This window comes from Protopterus annectens, chromosome 12.part0 (genome assembly GCF_019279795.1).
Source record: "Protopterus annectens isolate FY-2018-M chromosome 12.part0, PAN1.0, whole genome shotgun sequence".
Taxonomy (NCBI): domain Eukaryota; kingdom Metazoa; phylum Chordata; order Ceratodontiformes; family Protopteridae; genus Protopterus; species Protopterus annectens.
In genome coordinates this window covers 1,524,072,963-1,524,096,024 of record NC_056746.1, presented here as the reverse complement: position 1 = coordinate 1,524,096,024, position 23,062 = coordinate 1,524,072,963, and the positions used below count along the sequence as shown (strand labels likewise).

The 23,062-nt window shown below is 41.7% G+C and overlaps 1 protein-coding gene across 2 annotated transcripts in view; it reads right to left on the bottom strand.

The window, feature by feature from the left end:
- XYLT2 (xylosyltransferase 2) overlaps positions 1-23,062 on the bottom strand; it is a 1,085,626-nt gene that overhangs the window by 320,877 nt on the left and 741,687 nt on the right. The window lies entirely within an intron of this gene.

The following is a 23,062-nucleotide window of genomic DNA, read 5'->3' as shown; positions in this document are numbered from 1 at the left end:
TATAATTGCTCTAATATCAAAATATCACTGGTATAAAATAGAGGTATCCTAACATTATTCAGGCCCACGTGTAACATTCAAATCTTCCTTCACACTCGGGTAATTTGTGGTACTAGAAAAATACGGTTTAGCCCTATTATCTCTCATAGTCAAAACTTCATTCTCAATACCTTCAATATGTGTAGCATTGTAGTCCCTTGCCAAAAATCTATTCCTCAGTCCCTCCAATTCATCTCTAAATCCAACCTCTGTAGGATTGAGTCTGGAGGCCCTTATAATCTGTCCCTTGACTACGTTCTCAAAAATATGCTTGGGATGCATACTACTATGATGTAATAAAGTGTTTTTAAAACATTCTTTCCTGTGGACAGAGGTATTAACTATACCATTGGATAGCCTAATAATATTGACATCTAGGTATGAAATGAACTCTTTTGAATAGTTCATTGTAAACTTTAGGTAATCAGTGAACCCATTGATTTCTCCCCATTCAGTCCCCCAGGTTCAGAGGGAGATCCCGATCCATGAGCAGGGGGAGACAAAAAAGAAAGGTAACAGATGTGGAACAAACAGGACCAACCTTAAAGAAGATGTGGGGAAAGAAAGGGAATCCTTAGTGATTAACCTGTCAAGAAGAGAATTAACTAGGTATGAGGAACAAGTCCTTAACAAAGGCTTATCCTTTATACCCTGTAAAACTAGTGACATCACTGATTCTATTATTGACATGAAGCTGTTTGCCAGGAATGTACAGCTAAGGTTAGATTTTGGTATGGTTGACAATGATAGAGTTACTGATAATTTCAAACCAGTGAGTGTCTATACACCAGTGCTACATCCCGTGCTAGAAACATTTACTAAACTTGTAGAGAGTGACTTATACACCCAGCACTCTAACAGAGATAATAGAACTAAGAAACATAAGAAAATGAACCTGACTTACCTTGAAAGGGAAGCCCTACAGGATTTGAGAATGGACAGGAATATCATTATTACACCTGCTGATAAAGGTGGTCCTATTGTAGTTATGGATTTTGTGCATTATATTAGCAACATGAATATTCTATTATGTACTGATAAATCCTATACAAAGGTTGATATAAATGAAGTAATGATGAAAATATTTAGAGTATATGACACAATAGACGACCTACTTAGGAGTAGGTTGATCAGGAAAGACTTTTATCAGTTTTTGAAGGTGAACCATCCGTTCATTCCCATACTTAAAGGTCTACCGAAAGTACATAAGGGTTTAACAAATCCACCCATGAGACCCATTGTATCTGGACGGGGTTGGTTAACTGAACCATTCTCCTTTTTTGTAGAACATCATTTAAGAACTGTAGTGAATGACATTCCTCATGTGCTGAGAGATAGCAAACATTTCTTGTTGGACTTGTATGAATTTATTTCAGGTTTGAGTGATGGAATAGATTATTTCATGGTGACATTTGATGTAAAAAGCTTGTTCACCGTTATTCCTAATAAGATAGGTGTGGAAAGTGTACAGAATTATCTAAAGAAAAATACGGAAATGGACATACAGTTTGTCGAGTTATTAGCTCTATTTTTAGAGATCATTTTAGAGAACAACATATTCTTCTTTAATGAAGAAATGTATTTACAGAATGATGGCGTAGCTATGGGCACTGCGTGTGCCAATAGCTACGCCAACATAGTTATGGCTGAATGGGAGGAGGAAATACTGTTTCCTTCTAAGAACTTCAAACAGTGTGCACTCTTCTATAAAAGGTTTGTGGACGACCTTTTTGTGGTTTGGGCTGGTAATGAGACATCATTATTGGAATTTGAGAAAGAAATCAATGGGTTCACTGATTACCTAAAGTTTACAATGAACTATTCAAAAGAGTTCATTTCATACCTAGATGTCAATATTATTAGGCTATCCAATGGTATAGTTAATACCTCTGTCCACAGGAAAGAATGTTTTAAAAACACTTTATTACATCATAGTAGTATGCATCCCAAGCATATTTTTGAGAACGTAGTCAAGGGACAGATTATAAGGGCCTCCAGACTCAATCCTACAGAGGTTGGATTTAGAGATGAATTGGAGGGACTGAGGAATAGATTTTGGCAAGGGACTACAATGCTACACATATTGAAGGTATTGAGAATGAAGTTTTGACTATGAGAGATAATAGGGCTAAACCGTATTTTTCTAGTACCACAAATTACCCGAGTGTGAAGGAAGATTTGAATGTTACACGTGGGCCTGAATACGTTAGGATACCTCTATTTTATACCAGTGATATTTTTGATATTAGAGCAATTATAGATAAACACTGGCATGTTCTACAGGTTGAAGATTCTATAAGCAGTGTGGTTGGGACTATACCTAGGTTTAGGTATAAGAACAGTCTGATTTTAAAAAGGATATTATGTCACAGGAGTTTTAAGGATGTACCCAAACCATCATACAACACCATTCCCTGTAATGGTTGCAATCAGTGCATTTTTATCAATATAGACACTAGTTTCAAACCACCCTCACTCGACAGGACATTTAATTTCAACACAGGGACTAATTGCAAGACGCCCAATGTTGTTTATCTAGCTTTGTGTTGCTCATGCTCAGCGTTCTATATTGGGAAAACCAACAGAACGCTGAGAGAAAGGATTAGGGAGCATGTTTATTGCATGAGGGTCGGGGATGACAAGAACGCTTTAGCCAAACATCATAAAGCGAAAGGTCCTGCACACACTTTCAGTTTTCTAGTTATACAGACAGTAGATTCTAATTCTAGAGGTGGTGACCTAGAGAACTTAACCCTAGAAATGGAAACTAAGTGGATTATCAGATGTAAGGCGGACTTTTTTCCAGGGCTTAATGATAAGGTTAGCCTTCAACCTTTTCTTAAAAAGAGAAGGCTTAGGAAGGTGGTGAAATGATTTATCCACGGTTCTTTGACTTTTGTAGGAGGTAACATCCATTTTTAATTCTTATTGTTAGTCAATATTGGTTGGTTCTTATCATTATGAATTTAGGAACATTGACTTTAATCTGGTTGAAGCATACACATATTTATTTGTAACATTTTTCACGTTTTAGTTTTTATACATTGGTATTTCCTATGCAATGTAGCATCATCTAGTGGATAGTTGATGTAAGTACATAATTGCATGAAATGTTAGTATGGAGCTCATAGAGTTATGTGTTTTAAATAATTCTAGTTTATTCTGTCTTTTCAGTATATTTAAATGTATATTTTTATACATATGTTTTTACATGCTAGTTTTACTTATGACACACAAATAGTTTGTAATGTTAGTTTTTAGCCTTGTATAGTGTTTCAATTGATTTAATTAATTAATCACCTGATTTTACTGAGTATTTATAGGCTGTGTTGTAATTAACTTTTTATACAGTCTGAAGAAACCCGCCTGGGGTGAAAGCGCTCACTGAATAAAGAACGTTCAAATTATAGAGCTCGTGGCTTATGTATCCTTGGATTTGAAGCTTATCTGCACATTTATGGTTACCTGTTTTACCTCCACTGGTATTATATCTGAGTTGTGTTCGTGATTTAATTGAAGCTTCTTTGAAGCTCACGTTGCCGTGATTGATCTGCTTTTGAACTGTTTTTTGTGATACGGCAGTCATTCACTGCCTGCAAGCCTTGGCGTTCCATCTGTGACTGTGCTGATTACTTTACATTTACGGAACGCTGTCCTTACGTTGGAGCTTCTGCTGTTGGTATTAAACTATTTAGACACCCTAATCTCGCATACTTCCCATGGTTAAACTCTAACATCTTTGGGAAGGAATTTTTTTGTTACCTCATACCTACACTATTCCAGCTGCCACCCCATTTGGCAGAAAAAGAGTTTAGTGAAGGGACAGGCCATCAGGGTGGCGTGTATAACATCTCAAAAGGATGACGTGTGGGGTGAGTTACTTAAGCTAAGGGAGATGTTCCTAGCAAGGGGATATCCTGGTTCACTTCTTAAAGTATTACTGGAAGTATGTAATGAATGGGGGAACAGATATAAACCCCTACTAGGTATTGTACTAGCTGCACATACTGAAAGTACTGAGAACAAATATGAAAGGGCATTAGTTGTGGAGCACAATCATCTTTTTAGAGAGATTAAAGACATTATTAGACAAAATTGAAGCATTTTTAGAATCAACCCTGAGTTATTTCATCTGGTGGGGGCTGAGGCCATTTTTATTTCTAAAATCATGTCCAACTTCAGCAGATTAACGAAGAACAAATCATATACTTATACCAAAGTGACCAAAGGAACTACGAGGTGTGGTTGTTGTAAACAGTGTACCTATACTGCAACTAAACAGACCCCAGAGTTAGGGAATACCCTTAATAGTACAACTACATTTCAGGATGGTAACTATACTACACAGAGAGTAGTATATCTTGCTTACTGTATGGGATGTTTTGCATTTTATGTTGACAAGACAGAGCGTGATATAGCCAGCAAAAATTATAACAGTGTTTTGTAAAACGCTCCACTGTATACAAGGACTGCATGCAATGCTTTTAAAAAATATTGCTTTGGCATCTTGGAAAAAAATAAAATTAGATCCTGGGAGGGGATTGGAAAACTTTTTTTAAAAAATGGGAGAAATGAAATGGCAGCTTAGATTGGGGGCTACATTGCTCCCTGGGCTAAATGAGAATGTGGCTATTGGTCCCATGTTGAGTATGAAGGCTAATAAACTATACTTTAGATACTTAATGATTACTAATCAAAACTGAAACAGTTTTTTATAAATTTGAAAAAAAAAACAAATGTGTGAATGTATTTTTGCTATAGGATCTTACTGTATGGAATGGACTGGCTCCTACTCAAATTCCTCTTAACCATATTCTCTCTGGATACAGTGATAAAATTATTCATCTGTAATAGCATCTGGAAAATGCATAAAAACAAAGCACTTCAATGCAGCTTTTCCAGCCTTCTCACAGTGTGTTAATCTTTACTCTGATAACCAAGTGCAGTGAGACTACTGCTGATGTGTGACTGTATTGGATTTTGGATTGGATTTCTTCATTTAAAGTGATTTGCTGATGTTTGTAAATCTACCTTTGCACAACATCATGCACTACATAAACTCCCAAACAGCACTTTCCCCCATCAGGAAATGTTTTGTCCATCATCTTCATATTTAAAGTTAAGTGTAAACGTTCTGTTTTTCTTGCACCATCACTGAGGAAAAACAAGAAAGTTTAACCTTGGTGATATATCTATAGTCCTAGGCAAAGCATTTGCAGCAATTCAAAGACTAATGGGCACGCCTCAGTGCAAGCACAAAGGTGACTCATTGAAGTCTATGGGCGAAATGATAAAGCTAAATTTTGGGGCCATAAGTTTACAAAGCTTTTTATTAAAAAACGAAAAAAAAAAAAGGAAAGCCAAACTAGAAAATACACTGCAACACTTGACTCATGAAATGATGCAAAGTATACAGAAATGTCTGCAAACCAATTTAAGGTTAGGATACTTCGATTATTTTTTAAATTTTTGCTCTTATCATTACAGTTTGTTTTGCTTTAAATTTTGTTTCCCCTTAAAGTTTTTTCTTGGAATTTTAACTGTTCTTGGTGAGGGTCATACAGAAAAAAATCCTTTTTCCATTCACTGACTGAAATTAAATTAAATACAGCTAATCACTGGGAGGAGATGAGAAGCAGGATTTCTTATTTAGGGTATTTAGCTGCAAAGTGCTGTGAGACTACTGGTATCTGACTATATTAGTTGTTTCTACCCACCCAGTTCCTGCTGTGCTTTCAAACATGATGGCTTCTGAGCTACTCAACCATATTATTTAAATTTGGAAGATCATGTCAGTCGTATTGCATCTAGCTATTCTACTTGGCACTGAAGATCAAAATGGGCAGGCCCTCCTTAGACTCAAAACCTGAGTTAGCCACAATTTCATATCACTCCATTCACTTAGTGCACACTGCAAAATTCAGAGTATTAAGCCCCTTTTTCCATCTTACTTGTAAAATCTGTAATATCTGGGACCACAACACCTATCAATGGAGAGCCTAGGAATTGTTTCTCAGGAATCAGCTTGAGATTAGTGCTTCTGTTTTCTCCGACAGAAAGATCAGAGAGACATTAATTTCTAGCTTCCTAGAGAATACCAACCACTGGAAAGTCTGAAAAATGCTTCTCAGGAGTCAGCTTGAGATTAAAATGACTGCTTTTCTCCTTGTAAGAGAAGGCACAGTGAGGCACTGATTACTGCTGATATCTGACTGCGCAGTGTGACTGGGACTTCACCGAGTGGTCTGTTTGCAGTTTTGGTGAGAACTTCTTCAGGCCTTTGGTGCAGCTTGGCTTTCTACTGCGTCCAGCTACTTTATGCTCTATCCAGGGTATCTACACTAAGGGAAGAATTATAGCAAGTAACTGAATCCAGCAATGACATGGTTAATACTTCCCAGGAACAAACTTGGGATTAATGCTTTTTTCTTCTGGTATGAGAAGGATCATTGATTCCAAGCTTTGTGCAGTTGTGTTGAGACCAACACCATCTCCACTGCCAGAGAGCAGCACCTCCAGTAATCAATTCAAACCTCATAGGCACTACTTCCCCCTTTAGCCCACACTAATTAAGTACCTGGAACCATCTTGATTTAAATGGGCATCCTGAGACAATGTAGCAATTGTTTCATGTTAACTGACAACCACATACTACTTAAGTAGACATGGTACAAGACAGATGCAGTTATACAATATTACTGGAAGCAAAGATCTCGCACAAAGCCACAACAAATAACATACAGGTTGTCAGTAGCATATAACACTAAACCAATCACACACAACTTAGAACGAACACATCGACTTACATATGCTATGGTTCTTAAAAGTAACCCAAAACACAAAGACCTCCTTAATGTAACGTAAGAAATAAGTACTCTCAGCAACCTTACAAATGCACAACACAGGCAGCACCCACCAGGAGACATTCTTAAAGGTCACACTGACTCAGTTCAAAAGCCCATAAGGCAAACTAGAACACAATGCAATATGCTAGACATAGGTGACTGCACAGTAGACACACAGATGTAACGAGAGGGTTACAGTCATTTGTCTATCAGGATTTGCCAAATCATACATGCACTTAAAATCCTTGCATCATGAGTACACACAACAGAGACAGTGTACATGTATATATGAGACTTGAGACGTATCTCCCTAAACTATATGAAGAAAGACATAATGAAGAATGTGTGTTTGAGACAGGTATGACTCTAGGCTTAAGCAACATTCTACTGTCACCAAGAATGATGCCACAATACAAAAAAACTTATTGACTTCAATAACTGCCTTAGTTTATGGTGTCATTCTAAGGGAGTGCAAAATACATCAGCCTGGGAGAATATGGTAGTCGGTCTTGACTGCTTTGCAAGAAATAGTCTGCATATGCCCCCTCATGTTTTTCATATACTGGTTAAATCCTTGTCCACTCCCAGAGTGCCTTTAAAAAAAAAAAAAAAGGAAAACATCAATCTTCTAAAGCTTCTAAAATAACAAAACAGAATCTGGATAACAAAGGGGTTTTGCTGCTCAATACTAGGAGTCTTAAAAAACTCTGCTCCCTATTAACACTCCTTACACCAGAAAACATTCTAAGCATTGCCACAGAGATCTGGTTCTAGACCAATGAACACTCCATCATTGCAGGGATTCAAAACTACCACACATTCAGGTCCATCACATTAGCTGAGGGCATTAAAGGTGTCAGTATTACTACATTCTTTAAAAAAAATGACAAGGTAATAACCTGAGACTCCTCCATGTACAACCTACTACTAAATAAACCCTTTATCATAACATAGCTAACTACATGACCCCTCTATGTCCCTGTCAGCCCACATGTCCTACCTAACCAGTATAGATTCCTTATACAATTAAGCCAAACACCATTCTCTTAGGATACTTCAACTACCCTTCCATTAACTGGGAGATTAATACATCCTCAAAATATATGTCCAGAAATTTCTGGACTTCATCAATACAAACTCTATGGACCAGTCACTCCAAACCCCAACTAGGGGCAATAAAATCCTAGACTTACTCCTCCTTATCAACATGGGGTAGCTTTGCTCCTAACCAACTGCAACTTCATCTCTGGTGAAATTGGACTACAGTTCAGTCACATTAACCTTAAAACCGACAACAGAAGCATCTTCCTATACCTCAGTATTCAGAGACTTTGCCAACAGTAATCTACTAAAATGGAGTAATCACCTGGCCAAATTCAGAAACCCCTTCTATCTTGACAAGCCCAATGCTTACGCGTAATCCTTTACTGCCAAGTTCTATAGATATGTAAACAGCAGCATCGACACATTTGTCCCCCTCAGTATTAAATACCATGCCAAATTTAAAAATAAACCCTTATCATGGAATATTAATAAGCAGGCTCTATAATAAAAGAAAAAACTCACTGCATGCAAAAAAATAAATAAATAATATATGCAAATAATGCTTTTGATAAAACTACAGAAGGAACTCTGGACACTGATCAAATAAACCAGACAGACATGAGGTAAAAATAGCCACCCAAGTGAAGGATAACCACACAATCTTCTTTAACTGTGTTAGAAATGTCTGAAACACTGCCAAACACTATGCAGAGCTAAGAGTAAAGTATTTCACATACTCAGAACCAAGCATATAGCCAATTTACTAGCAAACAAAATTAATTCAAATTTGACCCCCTTTTACTTCCTACATTCCCGGATCACATGCCTGCATCTACACCCCCTTCAAATCCCCCAAGTCCTCAAGACACTATCCCAGGTAAACAACACTAATTCTATGAAGTCGGATAACATATCAGGCTGCCTACCGCTCAGCCTGAAATATGACAGACGTTATTCAATATCAGCCTCCAAACAGGCTGTATGCTGGATAAATGGAGGACAGAAACAGTCATCCCCTTGCACAAAGGTGGGTCATCAATGAACCTGGTAATTATAAACCCATTAGCTTGACAAGCCTCATACGTAACACTATGGAAAGGATCATTATAGAATCAATACAAAAGAATATAGGCAACCTACAGATCCTTGACCTGAGTGAGTTCAGATTTGTAAAGGGCCGATCCTGTCTATTTAACCTGGTTGACTTCTTCATGAGGGTTAGTGAAGCAATGGATGACAGCAAATCATTACACACTGAATACCTAGTCCTCGCAAAGGCATTTGACACCATCCCAAATGCAGGTACTGTAGATGCTCTCCCATCTAAGATATGTATGTAACTTGTTAGATAGCAATCTGGCTCACAAACAGAACCCAGGAAATTAGGGTGGGTGGATCTACCTCCTCCAAAATACTTGACAGTATTGGTGTACTGTAGGGTTCAGTCCTTGTGCCACACCTTCTTGGCATCAAATGCTAATTGTTTATGACTGACCAAGTTTGCAGATGATTGGAAACTTGGTGTCATCATAAACTCCTCAGAGGACACAACCATCTTCTGAGGAGGTCTTTCCTAATTTAACAGATGGTGTCAAAACCGTGGACTAAAACTAAATGCCAAAAATGTTTAATCTTATCCTTTGACAAGTATGACTGTAACACCCCCCCCCCACCGAAAACTGATCCTGTAGTCAGGGATCTGGGAACCTACATTGATAATGTAGGTTCCCATATCCCTGGGATGTACACTGAACCTACTATTGCACTCACCCTTCTTGATTATTACCCACATTTTATAGTACAGTCAAACTAACTTACTATAACTTACCATTAACTGCTTCATCCTATGCTTCCTATGTAACCTCTAAAACGTCTTCTATACTCTGCTCCCTGAAATTCTTATGTAACCTTTTAAGTTTCTGCTACTCTGCATACAAAATCTTATATTTACTCAACTCTCTTTTTAAACCAAAACATTCAACTTATTCTACTTTAACATTCACCTTTTTGTTTATAGTACTGTTTTATCTGTCAACAATATACATGCATGTAGCTTACGTATTCTAACTACCAAAATTCTCTATTGCTATTTTTATTGAAATATATCTGCACTGCTATTTTTAATGCATTATATATCTTTGGAACTCTTCTTCCCGGGCCTCGCTGAAAAAGGGCAATAGCTCAGCCGGACACTGCTGGTCAACAAATGTAAGATTTGTTTGTGTCTTTCGGCTTTTCCCGGTTAGGGGTTGCTAATAATTGGCAGTTAATTTTTATGTACCGGCTTGCCAGGCCTGACGCACAACCTTCAACGAAGGTACGCCCATTCACGCACATCTCCACGCAGAAGACGCTCTAGCTGAGAATCGAACTGGACAGCGTCTTACTGTGAGGTGACAACGAATAAATAATAAACTGTCCCTTTGATCACCTTGTATCCACTATTATAAGGAAGTCCTTTTTCATTGCACAGCTTTCATCTATAGTTATGGTGTCTAGATCCAGGGATGTAATCACTCCACTGTACTCACCTCTCAACAGGCCAATCACTGAATATAATGTCTCATTCATCATGTACCTGTCAAAACATTTGTCACAATGCTTTCTCATTAAAATAGATAAAAAGCCTAAATCACAGAAACTATGCAGACCATCTCAAAGCCTTTCCTTCTTCTTGTATCATACAGGTGACCCATGCCTCTTATATAGAGCCTCAGCAGATCTAGTCAGACCTATTACATATGAAGTCCAATGGTAGTAATCACTCAAAGGCTATCAATATCTTTTGCAAAATAAGCAGAACACGATGGGCAGGATAGATGTGTATCACACAGAATACTTCTACATATCATATCAGTCTTCCACTACACAAAGTGAGGTACTTCTCTGAATGCATTCAAATGTAATTTGGAAAAATGGATGGGAAGCTGCAAATTCAGCCCTGGTTTAACTACCACATCCCTCACGGATAGGGGTAACATCTAAATGTCCTAGTATATCATTGTTCAAGCTACCTCTGGGTTATTTCTTCACAAACTATAAGAGCTAAAAACTACCACTGGAATGTAAAGCTAGACTTTTTAAGATCGTTAAAGATCAGTAGGCTAGTAAGTACCTATGGCCCTATAAACCATGCTCCCCATGCCTATGCAGTAGACAGTCAGTAACTGCGAATATCATTAAACTGATTTATGCTCATAAACGTTAATGTAATTCGTATAAAATCATTACATCATCAAATCTCAAGATACTAAATTTCTGTTATACCCACAGGATCGTACAGAATTAAAACCACAGCGAGAACTTGTGCAGTACATATTACACATTCTTCTGAAACTACTGCCTCCAATTATTGGCTTACTATCTGATCTCAACATTAGCCCTCAACCCCAACACCAGTCGGATCACCAAAAACTACTTCACAACACAGTAGAAGGTAACTATAATTCCTCTGAGCACTTTCATTCTATCAGATTTCTAAGAGACACTAAATTTCAAGGCATTTGTCAAAAAGTGCAGTTGTGTATACTTACCATAAATGTAGATGTTCGAGTGTATTCACTGTTGCAGTCATCACATTTGGGTTGTCCCTGCCAGGGTAGCCCTCAGTTGGCCCGAATACCAGAGGCTTAGTATTTCTGCGTCAGTTGCCGTCACTCCAGGACTGATGTCACGTCGTCAGTGGTATAAAATAAGGCAGCAGACGCCATTACATCAGTTTTTCTTGCCCAAACTGTCAGGAGCCCCCAACAGGGAGCTAGGTTACGGTGGAAGACCACCACCAGTAGAAAGTAAACACCAAAAATTCCTTGAAAGGAGAGACAGAGAGAGAGAGAGAGAGAAATTGAGAGAGACAAGGGGGATGGAGGGAGGGAAACTAGGACAGTGAATACACTCGAACATCTACATTTTTGGTAAGCGTACACAACTGTACTATGTTCTTAGTGTTTCACTGTTGCAGTCATCACATTTGGGTTGATTCCCAAAGCTGAAGAAAAGGGTGGAGGCAGTCAAGAAGACTGGGGGCTGGCTAGGATACCCTGCAAGTCTGCGGTGGCAAAGCCTCTCCTGGTTTTGGAGAAGATAGGCAGGTGGTAATGCTTGGTGAAAGTATGAACAGATCTCCATGTTGCAGCCTCCAGGAAGACCCTGGTGGGGACCTCTCTGAGGAAAGCTGTAGAGGTGGAGGTTGCTCTAGTAGAATGTGTTCTGACCCCCTGGGGCGAGGTTTCCCGTGCTGCTTGTAGCAGAAATGGATGCAGTGTGCTATCTATTTGGAAATGGTTTGTTTGGATATGGCCTTGCTCCTGCAGCAAAGCTGACTAACAATTGATCAGTCTTTCTAAATGATTTAGTCCTGTCTAGGTAGAATCTGAGCAGTCTGTGTACATCTAGAGAGTGCAGAATCCTTTCCCCCTTGTTTTGTGTATTAGGGAAAAAGGTGGGCAAATGAATGGATTGGTTGACAGCCACACTGGACCCCACTTTTGACATGAAGGATGGGTTAGTCCTGAGGGAGACATGTCAGCATGAAAAACGGTGAAGGGTTCCACAGACATGAGTGCTTGCAGCTCAGACACTCTTCTAGCTGAAGTGATGGCCAGAAGCAAGGCTGTCTTCCAAGAGAGAAACTTTAACTCTGCTGAAGCTGCTGGTTCAAAAGGGGGGCAGGGTGAGCTTTTTCAACACAAAGTTTAAGTCCCAAGATGGGGTAGGTGCTCTTATGGGTGGCCTCAAATTGTTACCCCTCTTAGGAACTGTTTGATGAGAGGATGGGAGAAAAGAGGTATCTCTATGCTGAAATGAGCAGAGATGGCAGAGGCATGAATTTTAATAGAAGAGAAGGATAGACCCCTGTGTAGTAGGTCAGCCAGGTAAACCAGGATGAGAGGTAGGGAGGGCTGTGCCATTCTGGCTCCCTTAGCCTGGATCCAGGTGCAAAACCTATTCCACTTGTCAGCATAAGATTTTCTAGTGCTAGGGCATCTGGCCTCACATATAATATCTAGAACTTGTTTGCTTAGATTGGCAAGTTGTGAAGTGGTCAGGGAATAAGCCAGGCTGCCAGACTGAGGGTCTGCAACTGGGAATGCATGAATTCTCCATTCCTCTGGGTCAGGAGTGTGGGATGTGAGGGAGATGCCACGGTGGCAGGGGTGACAGGATGCGCAGCAGTGGGTACCAGTGCTGGCGTGGCCAGTCTGGGGCAATCAGGAATGTCCTCGTTTTTCCTCCCTTATTTTGAGCAGTACCCTTGAAATGAGTGGTAGAGGGGGAAATGCATAGACCGATAGGTTGACCCTTCCAAGGCCTTGCTGTGAGGTTCCCTGGTGCAAAATTTGCTGAGCTGATGGTTGGAGTGGGAAGCAAAGAGGTCGACCTTCAGGGTGCCCCATTTCAGGGTTACAAGGGTGAAAGTTCTTTGGGCTAGCTGCCACTCATGTGGGTCCAGAAGATTTCTGCTTAAGTTGTCTGCCAGAGAGTTTAGAGCGCCTGGCAGGAACTGTGCTAACAGGTGTAGTTGCATGGCTGAGGCAGTGTGCCAAAGGGTCATGATGAGCCTGCACAGAGAGTATGAGTGATCCCTCCCTGCTTGTTGATATACCACATCACAGTGGTGTTGTTAGTTTTGCTCAGTAGAGGCCCAGGGGAAAGTAGAGGTCTGAAAGGTGTCAGAGTGTGCTGAACAGCTAAAATCTCTTTTTGGTTGATGTGCAGATGTATTTGATTTGAGCTCCATTGGCCCTAAATGCACTTGTCGTCCAGGTGTGCATCCCAGGCATAGTCTGATGAATCTGCGGTGAGTGTCTGGGCAGCATGGGGTTGTTGATGTGTCTTTTGGCTTATCCCGGTTAGGGGTCGCCACAGCGGAACTCCGGTCCGCTAATGTTTGGTAGTGGAATTTTACGTGCCGAGTTACCAGCCCCGACACACAACCTTCAACGAGGGCACGCCCATTCATGCAAGACTCCACAAAGAAGACGCTCTAGCTGAGAATCGAACGGGACAAGGTCTTGCTGTGAGGTGACGACGCTACCGCAGTGAGGGTCTGGGCAGCATGGGGTTGTGAGAAGGGAAATCCCTTGTTGTGATAGCATGTTGCTGCCCACCAAAGAAAATCTTTCCTTAAACAAGGTATCATTGGTATAAGAGTCTCCAGGTCTTGGGAGTGCTGACACCAAAGGCTTTTTAGGTACCACTGTAGTTTCCTCATATGCAGTTTGGCATATGGAATGAGTAGAATGCAAGAAGCCATGAACCCCAAAGCTTGCAGGATTTTCCTGGCAGATAACTGGGGGTCTGGTGGCTAGTTGAGAGAAGTAGGCTGTCAAGTAGGTTTGTTTTTCTGGTGTAAGGAATGCCATCTGGGATGCTGTGTCCAGGCTTGCTCCCAGGAATATAATCCTTTGGGTGGGCACCTGTTTGGATTTCTTTTCGTTGATAGTGTAATCTAGGGAGGTTAGTAGGGACTTTACATAGGCCAGGTGCTTGAGCAGCTTTTCCTGGCAGTCTGCCTGAATTAGGCAGTCTAAGCATGGGTAAATCTGAATGTCTGCAAAAGGCAATGGCTGGAGCCAGACATTCTGTGAAAACTCTGGGAGCAGTAGATAAGCCAAAGGGAAGCACAGAGAACTGTAAGTGCTGACATCCTGCCCTGAAACTGAGATATTTCTTGCATGATTCCCTGATAGGAATGTGGAGGTAGGCCTCTTTTAGATACAGGGTGGTTAGCCAAGCATCCTTGGAGAGCATGGGTAGCAGCTGCTGGAGGGTGAGCATTTTGAATTTTGGGATCACCAGGAAGGTGTTTAGAATGGATAGATCGAGGATGGGGCGCCATTGTGCCCTCTTTTCTGGGTACCAGAAAAAGTCTGGAGTAGAAACCTTGGCCTTTCTGTTCTGCAGGAATGTGCACTACTGCCCTCATGGAAAGTAGGGAAAGGACTTGCTTTTGCGCCTCTTCCCATTGGTTTGGAGGTAGATCTGGTAACCCTTTTGGGTTTGGAAGGGTGTGGAAAGAAGATTTGTATCCCTGGGACACTATGCTGAGAACCCATCAGTCGTTGGTAATGGTGGCCCAAGTGCTTGCGTGAAAGGAGAATTTTCCTCCTAGGGGTAAGTGAAGGTGGGCAGAGGGAGGGGGTGGAGGTGAGTCATTGTGAGTTCTTACCATAAGTGGGTGGCTTAGAACTCCTTGGTTCTGAAGTGGAGTTGATCCACTGCTTTGATCTCTGCATTCCCTGTGGCTGTTGTCTGGGGGGGGGGGGGTCTGGTTCCCTGAGGTCTGGGCTGAACTGGCTTAGAGGGAGCAGGAAAGGACCAGTGCTTGGTGGGACAATGTCTGCTGAACCTGGGTGGCTGGACCTGTAAAAAAATCCTAACTATCTTCATAGATTTTGCTTTTTCTTCCATCTTTTTTAAGACCTCTTCTGCCTTGGTACAAAATAAGTTGTCTTTGTGCAAGGGGGCATCCAACAATTTAGATTTGACATGGTCTGGCAGGGGCTAGTCATGATACACATAGACCAACATATGCAGAGGTAGTTGCAAAAAATCTACCTAAACACCAGAGACCTCCAAACACACATATACCAAATCAACCATAAATGCCAAAACACACAATACACATAAGGGCACAAGGCACAAGTGTCTCACCGTCAAAAGTCCATAAGGCGATGCACATCCACTCCAAATATCTTAGTCATAGGAGAGACTACAGTGAGAGACACAGACGTCCCCCTCACCAGGCTTAAAAAGTCTCAACAACAAGTACCATTAGATTCGGACATAGTACATGTTGGTATGAACGACCTGAGATGTAGCTCCCTGGACAACATGATGAGAGACATGACCGAGCTCTCTGATTTTGTGTCACAGACAGGTATGTCCCTAGCCTTGAGCAGCACATTACCCTTGCCAAGGATGATACCACAATATAAACAGAAAATCATCAACTTCAATAACTGGCTTAGTTTTTGGTGTCATTCTAAGGGGATCCAGTTTCTCTCAGCCTGGGATGATATGATCGAGACACCTCAATGTTTTGCCAGAAATGGTCTTCATCTGTTACCCCTGGGATTTTGACTACTGGCAAAGGCTTTTGCCACCCCCATAGTGCCTTTTTTGGCAATGTCACTAGGACAAAATTCCCAATGTAAAAATTCATCAAAAAACAACCTAAACGCTAGTAGTCATAGCATGGAAAGTACAGTTGGCTACACTTACCATAAATGTAGATGTTGAGTGTATTCACTGTTGCAGTCATTACATTTGGGTAATCTGCTGGCAAGTTGCCCTCAGTCAGCCTGAATAAAGTACAGTTGTGTACACTTACCATAAATGTAGATGTTTGAGTGTCTTCACTGTTGCAGTCATGACTGTAGGGTTCTCCCATGCCGGCAGGCAGTCCTCGGTCGGCCAGAATCCCAAAGTCTGGGTCCGGTGTCGGCTGTTCAGCCATGCTCCCTGACGTCAGAGCGCCAGGAGTACAAAGCTGACAGCCGACGCCATGTTCTCCAGTTTTTCTTGCCCCAGATGTCAGGAGTCCCAAAATGAGTAAGGTCCCATACCCTTTACAAATACACCTCAGAAGAATGGTGAAAAAAGGAACCACACAAAAGTAAAAATAAGAGGGGGCAGGAGGGAGGGAAACCCAGACTGCAACAGTGAAGACACTCGAACATCTACATTTATGGTAAGTGTACACAACTGTACTATGTTCATCATGTTTCACTGTTGCAGTCATGACTGTAGGGTAGAATCCCAAAGCAGAATGAAAGGGAGGTGGTCATAAAGTAGAAGGGGCGGCTAAAAGGCCCTGCAAGACTGCAGAAGCAAAGCCTGCCCTAGACTTAGAGTAGAGAGGTAGACTGTAGTGCTTTGAAAAGTATGCACTGAACTCCAAGTTGCAGCTTCCAAAATGTCTTTGGTAGGAACTCCCCTGAGGAAGGCAGCTGAAGTGGCAGCAGCTCTGGTGGAATGAGTCCTTATACTCCCTGGGATTTGCTTTCCATGGTGTGAATAACAAAATCTGATTCCATGAGCAATCCATTTAGAAATGGTCTGTTTTGAAATGGCTTTACCTTGGGAACTTGAAGCATAAGAAACAAACAATTGCTCTGATTTCCTGATGTCCTTGGTTCTGTCCAGGTAAAAACGTAGTTGTCTGTGTACATCCAAGGAATGTAAGATCCTTTCCCCTTTATTTTGAGGAGTGGGGAAAAAAATTAGCAAGTGAATAGTTTGATTTAAAGCCACTTTGGAAACCACCTTAGGCATGAAAGTAGGATTAGTCACCCTGTCTTGATGAAAAATAATATAAGGTTCCACAGCCATAAGAGCTTGCAACTCTGAAACTCTCCTGGCAGAGGTCAGAGCTAACAGGATGGCTGTTTTCCAAGATAAAAACTTGATGTCAGAAGTGGCAGCAGGCTCAAAAGGAGGTAAGGTGAGCTTTTCCAAAACATAGTTGAGATCCCAAGCAGGAATGGGAGGAGATCTAGGGGGCCTTAAATTCTTAGCTCCTCTGAGAAACTGTCTCATGAGCTGGTGGGAAAAGATTGGAGGGTCTGTATTATAATGAGCAGAAATAGCAGAGGCATGTATCTTAATGGAAGAGAAAGAGAGACCCTTATGTAAGAGGTCTGTCAGGTAAAGTAAAATCAAATGAATGTTAGGAAGAAGAGGATCAGAATCCTGAGCCTGCATCCAGGAACAAAATCTTTTCCATTTTTCTGCATAAGATTTTCTAGTGCTAGGATGTCTGGCTTCTAAAATGACATCCATAACCTGCTTGGGTAGGGGAGAATGAATCAAAGACCCTGGATTAACCAGGCCGCCAGGCTGAGAGTTCTGACATGGGAGTGTAGAACCTGACCCTGGTGTTGGGACAGAAGGTTCGGAATCTGTGGTAAAACCCAAGGGGGCTCCAGACAAAGGTTTTTCAGAGTTGGGTACCAAAACTGTTGAGGCCAATTTGGGGCCAGCAAGATTATCATCTTGGGCTTGTCCTGTTTGATCTTTAATAATACCCGTGGAAGAAGAGGAAGAGGCGAAAAGGCATATCCCGAGAGGTTTCTCCAACTGAATGATAGTGCATCCACTTTCCAAGCTTGTTCGTGGAAAGTCCTGGTGCAAAAAATCTGTAGTTGATGATTGAGGTGGGATGCAGAGAGATCTATGTGAGGACATCCCCAGACTGTTGTTATCATCTTGAATATTTCAGTGTCCAGCATCCACTCATGTGGGTCTGAAAGGTTTCTGCTCAGACTGTCTGCCAGGAAGTTTTGCTTCCCTGGTAGAAACTGAGCTTGAAGGTCCAGATTGCAAGCTAGAGCTGTGTTCCACAGATCCATGGCTAGTCTGCAAAGGGGGTAGGAATGAGATCCCCCTTGCTTGTTTATGTACCACATAACTGTGGTGTTGTCTGTCCATATCAGTAGTTGTCCTGGTTGCAGAAGATTCCTGAAGGCCAATAGAGCTTTCTGAACGGCTAACATTTCCTTTAAATTGATATGCAGGTGCTTCTGATCCTTTGTCCAAAGGCCCTGCAGACAGTTGCCCTGAAAATGGGCTCCCCATGCATAATCTGAGGCATCCGTGGTTAGTATCTGAATGGCAGGAGGCAGACAGAAGGGTTTTTCTTTGTTTATAGAGTACATGCTTTGGACCACCAAAGGAATTCCTTTTGAAGGCAAGGCAGGACGGAGATCAGTATGTCTAAACTGTGGCAATGCTGAGACCATACACTTTTTAGGTACCACTGTATTTTCCTCATATGCAGTCTTGCATATGGTACAAGAAGGATGCAGGAGGCCATGTAACCCAAAGCCTGCAGGAATCTCCTTGCAGACAGCCGAGTTAAAGTTGTCAAGGTTTTGAAAGTTGAAGCCAGCTGTAACTGTTTTTCGTATGTCAGAAATGCCATCTGGGTTGTTGTGTTTAGAGAAGCGCCCCAAAAAATTATCTGTTGTGAGGGTGTCAAATTTTACTTTTTTATGTTTACAGTGAATCCCAGGAACTTGAGAAGATTCTGAACAAACTGTAGATGCTGGAGTAAGACATCCTTGCTGTCCGCCTGAATAAGACAGTCATCCAGATAAGGGTAAATTTGAATTCCCTTGAGTCTGCAATAAGCTACTACTGGAGCCAGGCATTTGGTGAAGACCCTGGGCGCAGTAGACAATCCAAAGGGCAGCGCAGAGAATTGAAAGTGCCTTGATCCGGCCTTGAACCTGAGGTATTTTCTGCGTTCCTGCCTGATGGGAATGTGTAAATATGCCTCCTTTAAATCCAAAGTTACCATCCATGCATTTTTGGACAGCATTGGAAGTAGCTGCTGTAGAGTAAGCATCTTGAATTTTGGCATCTCTAGAAAAGTGTTCAAGACTGACAGATCCAGAATGGGTCTCCATGAATTTTGCTTCCTGGGGACTAGAAAGAGCCTTGAGTAAAAACCTTGTCCCATCTCTGAAAGTGGAACTAGTTATATGGCTTTCATAGCCAAGAGAGCTTCCACCTGGATTAAGGCCTCTGTCCATTGATGTTTTGGAAGATCTGGCCATCCGCTTGTCCTTGGTAGGGTATGAAAATGGAATTTGTAACCTCTTGAAACCACATCCAGAACCCACTTGTCTTGGGTTATAAGAGTCCAATTTAGGTGAAAAAGAGAAAGTTTTCCTCTGAGAGCGGCTTCCAGGCAAGACGTTCCTGCAGCCCAACAGAGGGAGTCATTGAGTCTGTTTCCTATGAGCTTGCGACCTGTCCTCTCCTCCCCTACGGGTGGAAGCAGTCCACTGTCCTGGTTTATAAGAGGCTTGTGTTTGAGGCCTTCCTCGGGAGCGTCTGTATCTACCTCTCTGAGGCCTGTCTGAATTAGGAAAGGACCAATTTTTTGTAGGCCAATTCCTACTAAATCTGGGTGGCTGTACTTGTAAGAAATCTAACTGTTTGCATGGATTTTGCCTTGTCCTCCATCTTTTTAATCACCTCTTCAGCTTTAGATCCAAACAAAACATTATGCTGAACAGGAGCATCCAATAATTTAGCTTTTACTTGATCTGGCAAATTTTTCTCCTTTAACCATGCATGCCTTCTAATTACTGTGCCAGAGGCAGCAGCCCTACAAGAAGCCTCCAAGGCATCAAATCCACAGTGTAAACCATGCTTCCCAACTTGTTCAGTGGCATGCATTAAGTCATGTAATTTCTTATCATCTGCACAGGCGGAAATGGAAGTTAGCTTTTGTTTTAAAACAGACAGGAGAAATTGCTGGTATTTCAGCATATGAAACTGACCGTTTAAAGCCCTAATAGATAAAGTAGCAGAAGTGTACACTTTTTGCCCCATCTTTCTAAAGATCTGGAATCCTTCTCAGTGGAAATGGGGTTTTTAGCAGAAGCGGCCTTAACTCCCTTAGGACCCTGAGAAATGGTTTCAGGGTCAGCAGTAGGGTTCTTGTATAAAAACTGGTGGGAATCAGGAACCCTGTAATATCTGTCAGGCTTAACAGGAGCTGGAGGAAAAGAGTCAGTGGTTAAGTTAGCCTCCGAAAAAGCATCATCAACAATATCCAAAATAGGAGAAATAGCCAGGGGTCTATGTTGGGGAAGAAGAAGAAAATCCCTTAGTCTTTTCTTAGATTCCAAATACTCCTGTCCTTCCCAGTGGAAATGTTCCCTCATTTCATGCAAAGTTTCCCCAAAAGAGAAATCCTCAGGGGGAGAAGCTGAAGGAATGGATTCCTCAGCATCAGAATCCTCATAAGGAGGGAAAGAATATTCCTGGTCAGAAGAAGAAACTGAAGAAACAGAAGCCTGATCAGAGGAGTCATAATAAACTTCCTGCCTTGGCCTTTTATCTGGAGGGGGATGTGAACCCCTAATCATAGTAAGTAAGTCCTCCTCCATCTTAAGTAACTGTTTCTGTGACTTGGGAGCTGGATCAGAAGAGGCCTGTGTTGCAGTCTTTGATTTGGAAGGAATCTTTGCCTTTGTCTTTGGCTTTGCCTTTATTAGAAGCTGAGTAGGCCTGAAAACCCCTTCGGAAGCCGGTACCTGCACAGCGGCTCCGGACCCATCCGAAGGAGCATTGTCCGAAGGTCCTGCGACAGAAATATTCAAAGGCCTAGTTGGCTCCTCGTGGGAGTCCGTTTCGGCCATCGGTTCCGAAATGGGCGACGACAGGGGCTGCAAAAGCGCCTCACTGACGACGGCCGAACCTGAAACTGGCTCTGCTTGTACGATATCATCTGATTTGGACCTCGGAGGCCTGTCTTTGTCCTTGCGTCGTTTGTGAACTCCAGTAGACGGAACCGTATCCGACGACATTTTGTAATTAAACGCCACCAAGTAATGAAATGCAAAATCGTACCTTCGTTTAATTGTACGTTGATTGAATCTAGCACAAAACCGACAACTAGCTACGTTGTGGTCAGGGCCTAAGCAAGGAATACAGTAAGAATGAAAATCCTTATGAGGTATTTGCTTCCCACATGAAATACAATTATTAACTTTTTCTGACATCAGACTGGAGCAAGAAAAAAGTTTCCCCAACGGGGTACTTAGCTTTGAGTAGGAGAAGAAAGTCTTCAGACTGAAGTTTGTTCAGAAAAGATAGTCAGGAGTCAGCCGACCGGCACTTGTGAACTGCTATCACAGCACGGGAAGAAAGACTGGAGAACATGGCGTCGGCTGTCAGCTTTGTACACCTGGTGCTCTGACGTCAGGGAGCATGGCTGAACAGCCGACGCCGGACCCAGACTTTGGGATTCTGGCCGACCGACGACTGCCTGCCAGCAGGGGAGAACCCTACAGTCATGACTGCAACAGTGAAACACGATGAACATCAAAGTCTTGGGTCCTGCGTTGGTTGCTTTCTCCTCTTCCATGACATCAGGTTGTCAGGGGAATAAAACATGCAGCCGACACCATTTGATTCAGTTTTTCTTGCCCCAGATGTCAGGTGCCCCCCAAATGGGGAGCAAAAAAAAAAAAAAAAAAAATATATATATTATATATATATATATATATATATATATATATATATATATATATATAAATAAATAAACAGAAATATATGTAAATGCACTTTTAGCAACATAAACTTTACCTTCATCTAAAAGCAAATACATCACAAAGGCTATAGAATATAGTGAAGGAAAGAGAAGTTATAGAAAAGGGGGATGGCGGGTGGGTAACCCGGACTGCAACAGTGAATCACTAACATCTACATTTATGGTAAGTGTACACAACTGTACTATGTTCTTCATGTTTCACTGTTGCAGTCATTACATTTGGGTAGAATCCCAAAGCTATGGATGGGAGGATGGAACTAAATAGCATTAGGAGTGGCTATAAGGCCCTGCAGAACTGCAGTGACAAAGCCTGCCCTGGATTTGGAGAAGAGAGGCAAATGATAATGCTTTGTGAAGGTATGAACAGAGCTCCAAGTAGCAGCTTCTAGAATGTATTTGGTTGGAACTCCTCTGAGAAAAGCTGCTGAGGTAGAGACAACCCTGGTGGAATGTGACCTGATCCTCTTGCGCACAGGTTTACCATAGTGCAAGTAGCAAAAACGAATGCAGTAGCTTATCCACTTAGAAATAGTCTGCTTTGATATAGCCTTCCCCTCTGATCCTGCAGCAAATGCCACCAGTAGCTGCTCAGACTTTCTTAGAAATTTGGTCCTGTTTAAGTAGAATCTTAGTTGTCTGTGTACGTCCAATGAATGCAGAATCCGCTCCCCCTTGTTCTGCGGATTTGGGTAAAATATTGGCGGGTGAATTGTTTGGTTAAGAGCCACACTGGATACCACCTTAGGCATAAAAGAAGGATTGGTCCCGAGGGCCACCCTGTCCGGGTAAAATGTAATAAAAGGTTCCACAGCCATGAGAGCCTGTAGTTCTGAAACCCTTCTAGCTGAAGTGATTGCCAAGTGGAAAGCTGTTTTCCAACATAAAAATTTTATATCCGCCAAAAGGAGGCAAGGTGAGTTTTTCCAGAACAAAATTGAGGTCCCATGCAGGAGTTGCTGATCTTCTGGGAGGCCTTAAATTTTTGGCCCCTCTAAGATACTGTTTAAGCAGAGGATGAGAAAAGAGGGGAGGCTCCGTGTTGTAATGAGCTGAGATGGCA